This window comes from Callospermophilus lateralis, chromosome 12, assembly GCF_048772815.1.
Source record: "Callospermophilus lateralis isolate mCalLat2 chromosome 12, mCalLat2.hap1, whole genome shotgun sequence".
NCBI classification, from domain to species: domain Eukaryota; kingdom Metazoa; phylum Chordata; class Mammalia; order Rodentia; family Sciuridae; genus Callospermophilus; species Callospermophilus lateralis.
This window is the reverse complement of record NC_135316.1, coordinates 72,838,533-72,856,979: the sequence shown is the minus strand read 5'-3', so window position 1 is coordinate 72,856,979 and position 18,447 is coordinate 72,838,533. Positions and strand designations below refer to the sequence as shown.

Sequence of the window (18,447 nt, the reverse complement as noted above, 5' to 3'; positions counted from 1 at the left end):
GATCTTTCTTTGGGCAGGAACAAAACCCGCATTCTATAGAGCAGAGAAGTACTTCTGTAGTCAGGAAGACAGTCTCTTTTAGCTTTTAAAAAATATACCAACTGAGAACTGGTTTTGTGATGCAAATTGGGTGCCTGGGACTAAGCCGCTTTGAAGGGCAGTAATGGAAGAGTTACTCTGGTGTAGGAGGCCTGGAGCCCTCCAGGATATTCCATGCAGACGCTGAATTTCTTATTTTTCTTGGTTTTTGAAAATTGCTTCTTTCACATAGACACAGTGTCTTTGTTCAGAAAGTTTGGGAATACTGTACTTTAAAATTTAAATCAGTCAATATGTTACCAGGAGAACGGTCAGTATGATGTCTAGGTTTGAAGCTGGTTCCACCATTTAGCTGTGTGAACGTGAACAAGTTACTCCAATATGTCTCAGTTTCCCCATGTGTAAAGTGGGAGAAGAAAACAGACTCTACCTCATAAAGTTATGAAGTTCAGTGAGATATGGCATAGCCCCTGGCACAATGTAGTAGCTCAAGTGATACTAGCTATTATTGTTACTTTTATCAATAAAATAAATTGCTAATAGACAAAACAGCAGTTAGCATTTTATAACCGTTCTACGTTTTAACACCTTAGTTTTGTCTCATGCTTTTTTTGCATGACCCCAGTGGTTGAACAAGTTTGGTTTTCTTTTGGCTTCTCATTGTGGTGAGGAGAGCCTACGTCGTGGGAATCAAGGGAAATAACCTTTATAGGGTGTCAGCTCTGGTGGGGTGGTTTGAGGGAAGGTCTGAGGAAGTAGGAATTCACTCCAGATTGGATACTGCTAGAAAGTAGGGCTGTCTAAGATTAAGTATCTCTGTGATTCTCTCCCAGAGTAAGGGGAGGCTAGATAGAAGACACAATTTTGTCCTCATTTGGGACAAGAGATTTTGTGGGTGGAACAGTGACCTTTTTTTTTTAACTGTGTTTAGACAAATTATGAAGTGGATTTGCTTGGTCTTATTTTATCCTGGCCTCAGAGTAGCCCTGTGAGAGTCACAGTTTTGAAGAAATTAAACTGCAGCTTAACACATGTCGACTTTAGTAAGTTGTTGAGTTTTGCTTTGCATGAAGTTGTTCATAGTAGATGAAGAAATACGGTATCGACCTGTGGTTCCCAACCTTGTACATTAGCAAATCCACTTGTAGTACATTAGCAAATCCACTGTTTTTCCCTGCCTGAGATGGTCTGTATCTAATGGAAGAATCACAGGGTCTATTCCCGTGAGCCAGGCCAGCTTCTGAAGTCAGGGGCTATTCCTTTCTCAGTTGGTACAAGTAGCATTCTGAAGAATTATTCCAGTAATTTAGGTAAACAATACCTCCTTCTACCCTGAAGAGTTAAATGGAAACTTATCCATGTTTTTAGGAAAAAGTTGTTGTTGTTATTATTATTTGCAATTTATTACTAGGCATTGTTCTATTGCTGGGCTTCTGACAATGAACATGAATGACAATGTGAGACTGCCTGCTATAATTTGGATCTAGAATATTCCTAAAGTCCTTTGTGTTAAAAGCTTGGTTCTTAGCTGAGTGCTACTGGCAAGGGGTGGAACCCTTGATAGGTGGGGCCTGGTGGGAGCGGGTAGGCGATTGGGAGCATGTTCTGGAAGGGGACTGTGAACATGGCCTCCTTTGCTTCTAGCCTTGAGGTGAGCGTCTTGCTCCCTGTGCTCCCTGCCGGGATGTTCTGTGCAGCTACAGGCCCCAAAGCAGCAGTCCTACTGACCGTGGACTAAAACCTCTGAAACCATGAGCCCAAATAAACCTTTCCTTTTAAAAGTTGATTTATGTCAGACAGTTGTTAAAACAATGCTAACACAACACCAGAGGATCTTACATTCTGATCATGGAAGATAGACAAAGGAACAACCTAAGAAACAGTGTTTTCTGGATAAATGATTCAAAAAAATAAATAAATAAACAGTGTTAGGTTAAAAAATAATGAAGGAGGGGCTGCTACTAAGAATGAGGACAAATGTCACAGAAGGACTTTTCTGGAATTCAGATTTGGTGCACCATAGTCTGTGTTTAATTTTTTTTTCTCTTGATTTACACGAGCTGGGTTTCTTCTGGCATGCACACACTTTTCTACAGGGGATACTAGGCGACTGACAGATGTGAAATAGAAAATTTTGTTGTCCTTTAAGAATATTTGAAATACTTAATGATTCTCAAATCTAGTGTGGAAAAGAATAGGGTGAGTCATCTGGAAATTCACATTTATAGATTGTGGGGCTTGCAACATGCCCATTTATCTCAGAATGGTGGCATGAGAAATAAATCAAACCTGGAAGATATTTTGCAGAGGAAAATACTTTCCAAGTTGCTATAATTATTTGCATTGTAGTACATTAGCAAATCCACTGTTTTTCCCTGCCTTCTTGCAAACTAAATAAGTTGAAGCAAACTTTCTCATTTCTGCTTTTTATTTCCTTTGAGTATTTATCAATTCACATGAAGTAAAATTTATTTTTTCTCCCCCAGAAAGACATAACTCACTACTTAAAATCTGCTTAACTTCCTTTTGATTTCCTTTGGTCTCATTTTATATCAAATAGCTCTCTCTCTTTTTTAGCCTACAGAAAGATGCATTCCCCGATTCAATCTGTGCCACAACAAAGACAGACAGAAAGAGAAGGGAGTGCAAACCAAAAGAATAACAGCAAATTGTTCAAGGTCTATCAGTAGAGACAGTCAAATGGTTCTTAAACTCAGCATCAAGCATCAATGAGCTATTTCTTAAATAGATCTTCTTTCATATGGACAAAATTGATATTTAGGGGTTGGGGTTGTGGCTCAGTGGTAGAGTGCTTGCCTGTCATGTAAGAGGCACTGGGTTCCATCCTCATCAACATATAAAAATAAAAAAATAAAACAAAGATTTTATATACATCTACAACTAAAAAAATGGATATTTATATCACTTAAAACAATTGCTGTGTTCAATTTTTTTTTTGCAAAGAAAATTTATGTTGCACAAAACTTATTTTTCTGTGGATGACCAATATCAAATCTGAGATCCATTCAGTTAGAGAATTCTACCTCGTGATTATGGCAAAAAGAGAACAAAATAGAGTTCCTTTGTAAAACTGTATTAATATCTTTAAAATTATAGATTTATGGTGACTCATGCCTAAAATTTCAGCAACTCAGGAGGCTGAGGCAGGAGGATCGAGAGTTTAAAGCCAGCCTCATCGAGGAGCTAAACAACTCAGTGAGACTCTGTCTCTAAATAAAATTCAAAATAGGGCTGGGGATGTGGCTCAGTGTTTGAGTACCCCTGAGTTCAATCCCTGGTACAAAAAAAAATCAAGGAGGTACAAGATCTCTACAATGAAAACTATAGAACACAAATAAAGAAATTGAGGAAGACCTCAGAAGATGGAAAGACTCTCCATGTTCTTGGATAGGCAAAATTAATATTGTCAAAATGGCCAAACTACCAAAGGCAATATACAGATTCAATGAAATCCCCATTAAAATAGCAAGGACATTATTCACAGAACTAGAAAAAAGCAGTCCTAAAATTTATTTGGAAGAATAAGAGACCCAGAATAGCCAAAGCAATTCTGAACAAAAAAGTGATGCAAGATGCATCACAATACTTGATCTCAAGTTATACTACAGAGCTATATTAGCAAAACCAGCATGGTATTGGCATCAAAAAAGACATGAAGACCACTGAAACAGAAGAGAAGACACAAAAAAATTCATGTACTTGCAGGAATCTGATACTTGACATACTTGACAAAGGTGCCTATATATATATATATATATATATATATATATATATATATATATATATATGAGGAAAGATGGCCTTTAAAGTAAATGGTGCTCATAAAACTGGATATCCTTATTTAGAAGAATAAATTTAGATCCCTGTCTTTAACCCTGAACAAAGTCAAACCAAAATGGATCAAAGACTTAGAAATTAGACCAGAAAGTTTACAAGTGCTAGAAGAAAACATAGGATCAATATTCCATCATATAGGGCTTGGCACCAACTTCCTCAACAAGACCCCTAAAGCTCAGGAAATGAAACCAAGAATAAGTAAGTAGGATGCAATCAAATTAAAAATTGTCTGCACCACAAAGGAAATGATTAGGAGAATGAAAAAAGAGCCTAAAGAAATGAGAGAAAATCTTTGTGCACTATTTCTCTGATAGGGGATTAATATCCAGGATACATAAAGAATTTTAAAAAAAAAGAGTCAATACCAAAAAAATCCCACAAATAGCCCAATCAATAAATGGGCAAAAGAAGTAAATAGAAACTTCTCAAAGGAAGATACACAAATGGCCAAAAAAAAAAAAAATATATGGAAAAATGTTCAGCATCTCTAGAAATCAGGGGAAATGCAAATCTAAATTACACTAAGATTTCATTTCATTCCAGTCAGAATGGCAATTATCAAGAGCACAAGTAATAATAAACACTGGTAAGGATATGGGAAAAAAAGTACATTCATCTATTGTTGGTGGGACTGCAAATTAGTGCAACCACTCTGGAAAGCATGTGGTGATTCCTTCAAAATGTCATATCCACAATAGGACCCAACTATCCCACTCTTTGGTATTTTATTCAAAAGAACTAAAATTAGCATGCTATAGTGTTACAGTCACTACAATATTTGTAGCTGCACAATTTATAATAGCCAAGCTATGGAATCAACCTAGGTGTCCCTCAAGAGATAAATGGATAAAGAAAATGTGGTATATACACACAATAGACTATTACTAAACCATAAAGAATAATGAAATAGAGGTTTAATTTCATTTTGTTATTTCATTTGAGGATTTCTAGTTTTATCAGCACCATTTGTTGAAGAGGCTAACTTTTCTCCAATGTACATTTTTGGTGCCTTTGTCTAATATAAGATAACTGTAGTTATGTGGGTTAGACTCTGTGTCCTCTATTCTGTACCATTGGTCTACCAGTCTATTTTGGTGCCAATATCATGCTGTTTTTGTTATTATTGCTCTGTAGTATAGTTTAAGCTCTGGTATAGTAATGCCACCAACTTTACTCTTCTTGCTAAGGATTGCTTTGGCTATTTTGGATCTCTTATTTTTCCAGATGAATTTCATGATTGCTTTTTCTATTTCTATAAGGAATGTCATTGGGATTTTGATTGGGATTGCATTGAATCTGGATAGTGCTTTTGGTAGTAGGGTCATTTTTACAATATTAATTCTGCCTATCCAAAAGTAAATCTTTCCATCTTATAAAGTCTTCTTTAATTTCTTTCTTCAGTGTGTTGTAGTTTTCATTGTAAAGGTCTTTCACATCTTTTGTTAAATTTATTCCCAAGTACTATATTTTATTTTATTTTTGAAGCTATTGGAAATGGGGTGGTTTTTCTACTCTCTCTTTCAGTGGATTTGTCACTGATGTACAGAAATGCCTTTGATTTATGGATGTTAATTTTATATCCAGCTACTTTTCTGAATTCATTTATTAGTTCTAGTATATTTCTGGTGGAATGATTTGGGTCTTCTAGGCATAGAATCATATTGTCAGCAAATAGTGATAATTTAAATTCTTTTCCTATCCGTATGTATCCCTTTAATTTCTTTCGTCTGATTGCTCTGGCTAGAGTTTTAAGAACTATGTTGAATAAAAATGGTGAAAGAGGGCATCCTTGTCTTGTTCCAGTTTTTAGAGGGAATTCTTTCAGTTTTTCTTCATTTAGAATTATGTTGGCCTAGGGCTTAGCATAGATAGCCTTTACAGCACCGAGGTATGTTCCTGTTATCCCTAGTTTTTCTAGAGTTTTGAACATGAAGGGATGCTGTATTTTATCAAATGCTTTCTCTGCATCTGTTGAGATGATCATATGATTTTTATCTTTGAGTCTATTGATGTGATGGGTTACATTTATTGATTTTCGTATGTTGAACCAACCTTGCATCCCTGGAATGAACCCTACTTGATCATGTACACTACCTTTTTGATATGTTTTTGTATTAGATTTGCCAGAATTTTATTGAGAATTTTTGCATCTATATTTATTAGAGATACTGGACCGAAATTTTCTTTCTTTGATGTGTCTTTGTCTGGTTTTGGAATCAGGGTGATATTGGTCTCATAGAATGTGTTTGAAAGTGTTCTCTCTTTTTCTATTTCATGAAATAGTTTGAGAAGTATTGGTGTTAGTTCTTCTTTAAAGGTCTTATGGATCAAGGACCTAGAAATTAAACCAGAGACCTTGCGCCTAATGGAAGAAAAAGTAGGCCCAAATCTCCATCATGTTGTATTAGGTCCCAACTTTCTTAATAAGACTCCTATAGCACAAGAATTAAAGCCAAGAATCAATAAATGGGATGAATTCAAACTAAAAAGCTTCTTCTCAGCAAAAGAAATAATCAATGAAGTGAATAGAGAGCCTACAGAATGGGAGCAAATCTTTACCACAAGCACATCAGATGGAGCACTAATCTCTAGGATATATAAAGCACTCAAAAGCCTTAACACCAAAACAAACAAACAAATAAACAAACAAACTCAAATTACCCAATCAATAAATGGGCCAAGGAACTGAATAGACACTTCTCAGAAAAGTATATACAATCAATCAACAAACATATGAAAAAATGTTCAACATTTCTAGCAATTAGAGACATGCAAATCAAAACTACTCTAAGATTTCATCTCACTCCAGTCAGAAAGGCAGCTATCAAGAATACAAATAATAAGTGTTATCAAGGATGTGGGGAAAAAGTACACTTATACATTGCTAGTGGAACTGCAGCCAATCTGGAAAGCAGTATGCAGATTCTTTGGAAAACTTGGAATGGAACCACCATTTGACCCAGCTATCCCACTCCTTGGTTTATACCCAAAGAACTTACAGGGATACAGCCATATAGATGTTTATAGCAGCACAATTCACAATAACTAAATTGTGCAACTAACCCAGATGCCTTTCAGTAGATGAACGGATAGGAACACTTTGGTATATATATACTCAATGGAACATTATTCAGCATTTAAAGAGAATAAAATCATGGCATTTGCAGGTAAATGGATGGAGTTGGAGAATATAATGCTAAGAGAAGTTAGCCAATCCCCAAAAAACCAAAGGCTGAAAGTTTTCTTTGATATGAGGATGCTGATTCATAATGGCGATGGTATGGGAGCATGGGAGGAATGGAGAAACTTTAGATAGGGCAAAGGGGAGGGAGGGGAAGGGAGCGGGTCAGGGAGTAGAAATGATGTTGGAATGAGTTAATCATTACCCTAAGTACATGTATGAAGACACGAATGGTGTGAAAATACTTTGAAAAATTGTTCTCTACATGTGTAATATGAAATGAATTGCATTCTGCCATCATGTATAACAAATTAAAATAAATAAATAATTAAAAAAGAATAATGAAATAATGGCATTTTCTGGTAAATGGATGGAAATGGAGAAAATCGTGCTAAGTGAAGTAAAGCAAACTCAGAAAATTGCTTTCTCTCATATGTGAAAGCTAGAGCAAAATAAGGAAAGAAGTGGTGGCGGAGGGGATTGGAAATCATAAATATATAGGGAAGATCAGTGGAGTAGAAGGAGACCAGGAGTGAGGGAGGAAGGAAGGGAAAGGAGAAGAAAAATGGAAAGAATTTAACAAAATCATGTTATATTTATATAAAAAGATACCGAAAGGAATTTCAACTTTAGGTATATGTAGAAGAAAGGAAGTTTAGAGAAGTAGAGGAAGAAGAATCAGGGAAGGGAGGAGGGGAGGAAAAGGGAGTGAGAATGGGAATTAAAATTAAATTCCTTGCATGTATAATTTCATCAAAAACCCCCAATACTATGTATAATTATAATGCTTTAATAAAGATAACTCTAGCACAAAAATTTAACATTTAAATAAAAATTAATACTTCTTCACTTTTAATTAATTTTGTATTTTGCTGTAACTCTAAAATAAAATTATTAGTTAAAAATGTATACAATTTTTAAAATTCAGTAATAAGATCATTGTCTTCACACTTCCCCTTAGCATGCCAAATCCTAATCCTTTAAGAAATTCTGCTTGCTTTTACCACACTGAACCTGTTGTTTAATTATTTAAATTTTCTCTGTAAGTTTTCTATTCTTGATTGCTTGCTGACCCTTCATTTCTGATAATTTTAGCTGGTAACACTTAAACAGGTTGGCACAGCTCCTTTGAGCAGGAAGAAGGGCAACACAGAGTCAAAAGTTTAAAAATTCCTTCCTTTCTTGTCAAAGTTTGCTCTGAAAGCAGCTAGGATCTGAGAATGGATGTTTCATTAGCATATTAAGTAGTTAATTTTTATCCTTCTGCCTCTAATTGTAAGTGAAGGCAACTTCTATACCTTTGTAAGAGAGTAGGAGGACATTAAAATGGTATTTATTAAGCAAAATGCTCCATATCTGTGATAGCCACTTAACTAATTGAGAACTTGGATTGTGACTAATATTGACGGGATGGTCAGGCTTCACTAGTCAGTAAAGACAGGAACAAGATGGCACCATGGAAGCATCAGATTTGCATGTTGAAAAAATAATTACATTTGAAATTTAATTAACATGTTCCTCTTGGCTACAAGTCTAAGAAAAAAGAAGTCTGCATTTTTTTGGTATCGCTTTCTCTAGAATACAGGATTGTATTTGGTTCATGAATATAAACTTAGTTTCTCTTTGGTCACTTCCATACCTGGTGTTGAATTAATCTTTTTTATATACATATTGTTTGCATGTTGTTTTTTTTCTCCCCAAAGATGTTACCTGAAAAATCCAGGGTAAGTAAATTTCACTTCAATTACAGAGTTATTCTTTTACATTACCAACATTTATAGTAAAATGACAAGACAATTAACTTATTTTTAATTTTTTTTAAGTTACAGATGGGCACAATATCTTTATTTTTATTTATTTATATGTGGTGCTGAGGATCGAACCCAGGTTTTTTACCACTGAGCCACAACCCCAGCAGATAATCAACTTATTAAGAGAAGGGACCATAGCATTCTCTGAATCCTTCACAGTTGATAGCTCTATACTGACTATATGGAAGGCACTCTGCATTGTAAATCCTTATTGTGAGAGATGGCTCTTTTTTATTCCTGTACTTGATGCCCTTTAATGTAAAGCTGCAAAATTATGAGACATGAACACTCATACTACATACAACTGTGTATATTTTTCCTGGTGTTCTTGGACATGAAGATGAAGTAAGAAAGGTTGAGAGAGGTGAGGGTAGGGGATGGAAAAGACAGCCAGACTGAAACACAGTGATGAGTGAAAGAGGATATTTTTTCATTTGGATATATTAGTAGAAAAAATTGAGTGACTGTTTTCCCAGATTCCTGTGCTAGTGTAATGGGTAAGCTGCTTTTGGAGCTAAGGGTATTTGGAAATATCAAGTTTTATTCTATGGTTTGATTATCTATGCTAAGTGGTGCTTTATGAGTGAGTTTTTTCTTTGCTCTAGATTCTTGCATGTCACCTTTGTCCTTCCCATGTTGGTTGGCAAGCTCTCTGTTAAGCATGTTCAGGTGTTGGGTGCATGTCTACTGACTGGTTTGGGTGCTACGCATTCTATAACCACCTGTGCTCTCGTCCTCTGGCTCCAGAACCACAGCTGCCTTCTCTGATCACCCTGGGCTCACCTGGACGCAGACCCAGCACCCCCTTTTCCTCTTTTAGAGACTCTACTTACTCAGAAACCTGATAGACTAAGGACATTTCACTGAGGATTTTTTAGTGTGCCCAGAGAGTGAGATTTTGTCACTTCAGACAGCTATGCCATTTTCACTGGAGAAATCTATTTCATCTTCTGCTGAATGGTATCCAAGGCCCTCTGTCTCCTTCCCCTCCAGGGAGGCTCTTTCCTCCATTTCCTGGATTTTCTTGGAAGGCTTCAAAATTTTTACCTCTTCATTCACCAGAACAAATAAAATTACCATTATCAGGACTTCTTTTACCAGCTGTGATGGTTAATTTTATGTGTCAATTTAACTGGGCTAACAGATTCCCAGAGAGCTGGTGACACATGACTTCTGGTTTGTTTCTGAGGACGTTTCTGGAAGATATTAGGATTGAACCACTAGACGGAGTAATGAAGATTGGCCTCACCTTTTTTTTTTTTTTTTTTTTTTTTGGTGGATGAGCATCATCCAATCAGCTGAAGCCTTGAAAAGAACAAAAAGGTGAGCCTGAATGGAACGAAATATTGGAAGAAAGGGGAATTTGCTTCCTTTTGGAGCAGGGACATCCATCTTTTCCTGCCCTTGGATGCTGAGGTTCCTTGTTCTCAGGTGTCCAGATCTGGACTGAGTTATACTACCAGTTTTCCTGTTTCTCCAGCTTGTAGACAGCATATCATGCACTTTTTTTTGCCTCTATAATCTCATGAGCCAATTCACATAATAAATCTATATTACACCCTATCAGTCCTGTTTCTCTGGAGGACACTAAGACACCAGCTATCACCAAGACAGTAAATATCTATCAGCTTCATTCTAAAGCCACTTCCTTGACAGATTGCACCCTTTGCTCCAGCTTTCCACTTCCCTTATTAGAGGGTAAATGAAGGAAGAAAAGGAAAAAGGATATAATAGGACTTATGTTTCCACAAATGATTGCTACAGTTGTAGGACATCAGAATATTTTAGTGCCTTCTAAATACTGATTTTTAGAAGAGAGAGAAAAAATTTAAAAAATTCAAAGAAGGGGGCTGGGGATGTGGCTCAAGTGGTAGCTCGCTTGCCTGGCATGCGTGCGGCCTGGGTTTGATCCTCAGCACCACATACAAACAAAGATGTTGTGTCCGCCAATAACTAAAAAATAAATATTAAACTTCTCTCTCTCTCACTCTCTCTTTAAAAAAAAAATTCAAAGAAGAAATTTTGTCTTATTTTTTGGATTTAGATCTGTCTTACTGAATCTTTGGGCTTATATAACTTGTTGGTTGTTTTGCCATTTTACAGATCTTGTTAATACACTACCTTTTTAAACATTCTTTGGCGAATCTAGGAGTTATAAGGAATTGTGGTATTTACTATCCCTAAACTTTCTTGAATATGTATTTCAACTTCTTTGAGCAGAATTATTATCTTATTTAAATTTTGTTGTTGTTTCATGACTTGCCTGTCTTTGATGACAGAATGTTTCCTTGATAAACAACATAGATTTTTTTTTAAAGAGAGAGTGAGAGAGGAGAGAGAGAGAGAGAGAGAGAGAGAGAGAGAGAGAGAGAGAGAGAGAGAATTTTTTGATATTTATTTTTTAGTTATCGGCGGACACAACATCTTTGTTTGTACGTGGTGCTGAGAATCGAACCCGGGCCGCACGCATGCCAGGCGAGCGCGCTACCACTTGAGCCACATCCCCAGCCCCAACAACATAGATTTTGAAGTAAGCAGTAAGTGCTTGTGTTGAACGTTTGCTCTTCAGAATGGAGGACTGTTTAGAAAAAGTTGTATCAAAATTTTTAAGAGAAATAACTTGGGACCTACTCTTCTTCCCATGGAGAGTTGTTCTTATTTTAACTTTTAATAATTTTGTATGTCTTTGGAATTAATCTGGGAATGTAGTGGTAGATCTGACTCTATACATTAATTTTTGTCTGAAATGATTTATAATGGATGGCTTTTGCCCTCCCACATCCACCTCTACTTTCCAATGGCTGAAATTGATCTTCAAGAGACTCTTCTAGTAAGAGGTGAGAGGTGATGATAACTACTTGTAAGCATAACTTGATATTTTTCATGTTTAAGGGGAAAAAAACCCCAACCCCTGGGGAAATATTCAGTGCTTTGTGTTAATTATAGAACAAATATCTCTTAAATTTCCTAAACTCCAATTCTGACACGATTCATTCTGGTTCTGGCAAACCTCCTTCTGTCTTTTCCTTGTCCCCAGTGACTGCTCCTGGTCCTGTGGTGAGAGGGAGGACCATCATAAGAATTCTCGTTGCTTACATTCCTGTCATGCCTGTTTTGCTGAAGTATCGCACGGGGTGATTTATGACCATTTTCTCTAGTTCTCACAACAATCATCAAAGTGAAGTGTGACCCTCCCTCATTATAGAAGAGGAACAGGTTCAAGGGGAGGCCCAGTTACTTAGCTAACAAGAAGCAAAACAGAATTTCCAACACATCCTTTGGCTCTGGGGCAAGGCTCTGCATGTTGCCATGTTGTTTCTTTGCCCTTTTCCAGGATGATGATGCGTCTCAGCCTGTGGCTGCCTATCCTCTACTACATGGGTCACTTCATGACTTGTGTTGGCTGCTAGATTAGAGTCCCAAGGCCAGATCTGAGCTGGCTTCATTCTTGGTGGACACTTTAGACGATTTGACTGAGCTCCTGGCCAGCCCTTGCCAACTGGGCCCCTCTTTCAAATCCTGCCCAGTTCTGCAGTGCAGCCCCAGTTTGCTGGGCCCTGAGTTTCCCTTCCATCCAGCATGCCTTCTCCTTGAGTTTACTTCTATAGGAAAGAGCGAAGAGCTGAGCCATCCTGATAGCTGAGTTTAGGAAAGGAGTTGAATTAAATATTTGAAAACCAAAGAACATAATCTCAATTCTTATCCACTTGAGATGATAAAAAAGTTTTAAAACATTTAAGGACAAAAAAAAAAAAAAAAAAAAAGAAAGAAAGCCTCAGGTCACAGTGTTGCTTGATTTGATTTGAGTGAAATTCAATTGCTCTTCTTTTGTTGGCCTGGGCCGTTTGCAATTGGTCCAGGTATCCTGGAAATTGAATTCTTTGCTCAAGCAAGAGAGAGGGGTGGAATGAGAGAGTGTTCGTAAAAGTTGGGGAATATAGGGGCAGTGGCTGTTACTTTTGCTACCCCAGCTGCTGCAGCTGCAGGGTTATTTTGAATGACCTGATCACTTACAGCCTCATCAGAACTTGGTGAGCAGAACCTTACACCACCCCCGGTAGTCCTCATATTTTGCTCTGGGTGCTGACCACATCTGCATTCTCATAAATGGAAGAAGGGTCTCAGAGCTCAAGTAAGCCTGCCAGGTTGGAAGGCTGATCCTCAGAAACTTAAAAGAACTCTTCTCCTTTCTCAAGGGTAACAAGACATGAGCTTTTTAAATCCTCCCCCCATCAAATTTTTTTTTAAAGAAATCATCTCCATGGATTTGAATTGAATTCCTTGAAATGACTAATATCCACCCTCAGCAGCTCCAGCAACAGATGCCAACATGACAAATGAGAGCTAGCAAAATGCTAATCACACATGAGCCTGAGGCACAAAACACAGAACCAAAATCTCCATGGGCCAATCCAACTAGCTTGGCAGAGAGGACCCTGGTGAATCCAGGGGAAACCTTGCTAAGCATGAGCAAATTCCAGGTTTGCCTCGTAATTCCTTATAAGACCAAATATATTTATATATATATATATATATATATATATATATATATATATATATCATACAGATATGTGTGTGTGTGTGTGTGTGTGTGTGTGTGTGCATGTGTGTATTTTGCAGTGCGGTATCTAGTGGGAGTCATGAATATATCAAAGCACTTCATAAAATGTACCTGTAAATGTTGGTGGTGTTATTATAATTATGACCTTACTGAAGAGAAAGGAACAATTTTATTTGAAAGGTGATAGCTCTAAAAAAGTGAAGAAGGGGGCTCTCATCTTACCTTGTGATCCCAAGAAACTGAAAACGAGCGATTCTGGATTAGAGCAGAAAATTCAAGGTGCAAACAGACTGGAAAACTCAATGCTTGGGAATTTCACCCTTCTCCTCTTGCATGTGCTTAGAAAGGCACACTTTTCAGTTTATTTAGGATCAACAAAATTTTATGGAAATTCCCATCCCCAGTGCTGTACTAGATACTGGGTTTCTGAGATACATGAGACATGATTCCTGTGCTTCAGAAGCTGATAGGCTAAGGGAGGAATCCACATAGACTATTTTGATACATTGTGGTCATATTAGAACAGAGGTCATTCATGGTGGCCAGCAGCAGTATTTGGAGCTCCAAATTCAATGATATTTAAAAATCCTAATCTTTCTGTAGAACTGGGGATTGAACCCTTGGGTACTTTACCACTGATGTACATCCCATCTCATTATTTTTTTATTTTGAGACAGTCTTGCTAAGTTGCCCAGGCTGGACTCAATCTTGTGGTCCTCCTGCCTCAGCCTCCTGAGTAGCTGGGATTACAGGGGTGCACCATTGTGTCTGGCTAAAATCTGTATCCTATGGCAATGCTCTGCTGATTTTCAGCCTTAATGCCACAAACTGCCACAAGAACCCTCAAAGAACCAGATGCCTACACCAGCACTCGCCAGATGATCAGTTTTCCCACAGCCTCCTCCTTAGGCTGCTTTCTTTCCTATCCAAATCTTGTGCTGAGGTGTCTGACTGCAGCACTGACCTCCCATTCTTACAGAGGGGCTAGAAAACACTTTCTTTCTTGTGACTGCATTGCTCTCAGGCGGTCTTCAAGATGTGTACCATTCCAATCAAGTTCTCTGTTTCCCCTAGAAACTCTGAAAGCTGACAAATATCCTTTGTAAGTTTCCAGATTACTTGTGGGAAATACAAGATAGCATGATTGTTGGATTATATTTTAAGAATATACTTATTTTGTAAGGAACTACCAACCTTGTTCCAAAGTGACTACACCATTTTTCTTTGCCACCAGAAATGAATGAGATGAACCCCTTTTGTTTCACACGTCTTTGCCTATTTAGGTGTGGCCAGTTTTTGCTATTTTAATATACATATATGTAGTTGTGTAGTGCTTTTTGCTATTTAAACTAGCTATAGTATTGTTTTTAATTAGCAATACTGACTGTTGTGACCTCAAATTAAGAGTCGTGATGGTTTCTTTGAATGGAGCTTTACATACATTTGTATTCATGTATTCGTGTGTTTGTTGTAGGCATTAATTTTTAATAGAGTTCATGTACTAGAAAAGTTTTAGGTTCACAGCAAATTGGAAAGTATGGAGAGTTCCCATATGCCCCCCTCCCCACACGTGCAGAGTTTCCCTGCTACAAACATCCTTCACCAGAATGATAGGTTAGTTACCATCAATAGTGTACATTTACATGTCATTGTTGCCCAAACTTCATGGTTTACATTGGGATTGGCTTTTGGTGTTGTATATTGTATGGATTTTGACAAATGTACATTGATACGTACCCATTATTATGGTACACAGAGTAGTTTCCAATGGGGAAATGGAATCTTCCATTCTCCCCCTGTTGCTCTCTCCCTCTCCCCCTACCCGTGGCAACCATAGATCATTTGACTGTGTCCATATTTGCCCCTTTTCTGGAATGTCATGTAGTTGGAATAAAAAATATCTAAACTTTCAAATTGGCTTATGAGTAGGTGTTTAAATTTTCTTCTTGTCTTTTTATGGCTTGGTAGCTCATTTCTTCTTAGTGCTGAATAGTATTTCTTTGTATGGGTGTATCCGAGTTCATCTATTGAAGGACATCTAATTTGGGGCCATTATGAATAAAGCATCCATAAACACGAGTGCACAGATTTTTGTGAGGACACAAGTTTCCAGTTTATTTGGGTAAATATCAAGAAGCATTATTGTTGGATTATATGGTCAGGGTATGTTATTTTATAAGAAATTGCCTACTTTCTTCCAAAGTGGCTGTACGGGTTTTCATTGCCACCAGCAATAAATGAGTCCCTTTTGTTTCACACATCTTTGCCCAATTTAGTGTTGTCAGTAGGTTTTTTTTTTTTTTTTTGATTGTTGTTGTTTGTTTATGAACTATTATTTATTTATTTATATTTGTATTATTATTTTTTTTAAAGAGAGAGTGGGAGAGAGAGAGAGAGAGAGAGAGAGAGAGAGAGAGAGAGAATTTTTTTTTAATATTTATTTTTTAGTTCTCGGCGGACACAACATCTTTGTTTGTATGTGGTGCTGAGGATCGAACCCGGGCCGCACGTACACCAGGCGAGCGCGCTACCGCTTGAGCCACATCCCCAGCCCCTATATTTGTTTTATTTTTAAAATACACAACAGAAGAATGCATTACAATCCTTATTACACATATAGAGCACAATTTTTCGTATCTCTGTATATAAAGTATGTTGAACTATTCTAATAGGTGTGGTATCTCCTTGTTTTCTTTGTACTCCCCTAATGACATATCACGTTGAGCATCTTTTTATGTACTCATTTGCCCAAAATCATTCTTTATTTTTTAAATTATAAATTTGCCATCCTATTTTGGCTTTTCTTTGTGTTTTGTTATGCTGGAGTCTAGAAAATTAGAAATGGCCCTAAGCTCTCTTGAACTCTGAGACTCTGCTATTAGTTCCAAGAAGAAGGAAAAAGCAGAAGAGATAAGAAACGATTGTCACGAAGTCAGATATACAGAGGGTAGTGAAGTTAGTAACACTGGTGAAAATAAAATTTTAGGTAATAATGTTTTTTCCCTTTCATGAAGTTATTTACTACTGGTTGAAGAGGGAACCGGTGTCTCCTGAATGTATTTTCCTTTGTTGTTTCATGGGCAGAAAAAAAGCTGTATAAAGCTTTTATGTGTGGAGCTCCTGGTGGCCTCAGGCCCCAGGGATTTTGAAGGGGGTGATCATCCTCATGGTATAGGAAGTGCCTTTGCCTGTCCTCAGCCTGACCTGCTCTTCAGGAGAGAGTTTGCAAAGCCTCTTGGCCTGTTATCAGAGTCTTCTTCTTCTCCTCCTCCTCCTCCTCCTCCTTCTCCTTCTCCAACAACAATGAGCATCTACCCATCATGGAGATGTTATTAAGATAAAATGTGATAACGTTGTGAAGGGGCTTTGGAAATAAAAATGTTTTACAAATGAAAAAGTTCACAGGATTGATTTTCCACTGTGGGTTTCTCATTAATTCATATTCACCTAATGTATGGGACCTTTAGGGTACAATATTCATCTAAGTAAATGGAAAGATTTATTTTGTTTTCCAAGAAAATCCTGCTTATAAACACCTTACCACTTCCTTTTTGTAGTAAAATGTACCTTCTGGCTACACAATAACATTCTTAACAAGGAAGAAGGCAAAGTATCGTTTAATCACAGCTTACCACTTTGTTTAACAGCTTTCAGTTATTAATATCTTCTTGGGGAATTTCCTTTCAGATTAAAGATCGTCCTTGCTACTCATCTCTGAATCCTGAAGTTGGTTTATTTTTGAAAAATGCATTTCTATTTTCATAAGGAGAGAGAAAACAGTAACAGAAATATTTTTATTATCTTCAATAGGCTTCAGATGCTATCTTAAAATCTTTTGTTGCCTGCATATTATGTTTTTTTTGAAAGAAGTTTTGTTCTCTGTAATTTCCTTTGAGTAGGTCTGAAGAATGATTATATTTTAGGATAAAATGCCTTAGAAAGTAACTAGAATAGAAATGCTGTGCTATACATTTTTTTGATTAAACATTTATTATGGCTGCTATTTATGAGAGGAGACAATAGTTATGATGCTGTTCTCAATGAATCATTAACGTTCAGCAACTGATAACTTTTCAGGATTGTGTGAAGAAGTTGTTAGACCAAACTGTTATGAGCAAAGGCATTAATTCTCCCAAAGTTTAACACTAGCCACACTTTTGTTGACCAGTAGGTTAATGAGCCACTGAATCAGCTCACAATTTTAGTTTCACTAACTTGGAAATCCTCATTCATCATCAGGGGACTGTTACCAGTATCTTTAGATTTCCTATTTTGGAACAATATTGTGCCTTCAGTAGATGAGTTTGCAGCTCCAGGGTGACACTTTACAATCGTGGAGTGAGAGTTTTAAGTGGGTTGTTTGCCTAAGATGGTGACTAATTCTGAGGGTTTCAGGAAACTAGTTTTTCTTCATTTCAGTGGGAGGCTTCAAAAATTTGTATTGACGAAATCCAGTTGAACACCTTCTAAAGGTTTTTTTTTTTTTTTATTAAAAAAAGGACTCAGTTTTTATGGACCTTAAAAACTTTAACACCTTACTTGCTAACTCAACACATTAAGATCTTTCATACTTCAGTTGTACAACAGTCACTTGACAGTCAGTGATAGGAAAAATCATTCGCTGGGTTGTGTCACTGGTAAAAAAAATCTTTGGGGAAAAAATTAGATATGGAATTTACATGGCTAGGAAGCTGAATGCTATGGAAAATAGAAGATAATAGAAGAATAAATTAACTGGGAAAATGTTTGCAATGCCCAACCTACATTAAAACAGAGTCAGCAACCCAATGGAACATTGGTGCAAGTTAAACTAAAGTACGTTTAAAGAATGCATGAACCTTGGCAGGTCCAGAACTGGGCTCCACATTTTACCTTGCCCCATCCTCCAACCAACTTCTCTGCTTGATTTTCTTTTTTAAGTTATTTCCTTCCATCTTCCCAGGTATCTAACCTGGATATCGGGAAGTGACCTGTGCTTCCTTCTGCTTTATTTATCT

The 18,447-nt window shown here is 37.0% G+C and overlaps 1 long non-coding RNA gene and 1 other non-coding gene across 2 annotated transcripts in view; both read right to left on the bottom strand.

Moving 5' to 3' along the window:
• Positions 1-18,447, bottom strand: part of LOC143411778 (uncharacterized) — a 65,511-nt gene that overhangs the window by 39,596 nt on the left and 7,468 nt on the right. The gene's annotated exons all lie outside the window — the stretch shown is intronic.
• LOC143411920 (small nucleolar RNA SNORA31) lies at positions 2,626-2,726 on the bottom strand. The gene has a single exon (XR_013092923.1). It is a non-coding gene; the product is annotated as a small nucleolar RNA SNORA31 (small nucleolar RNA).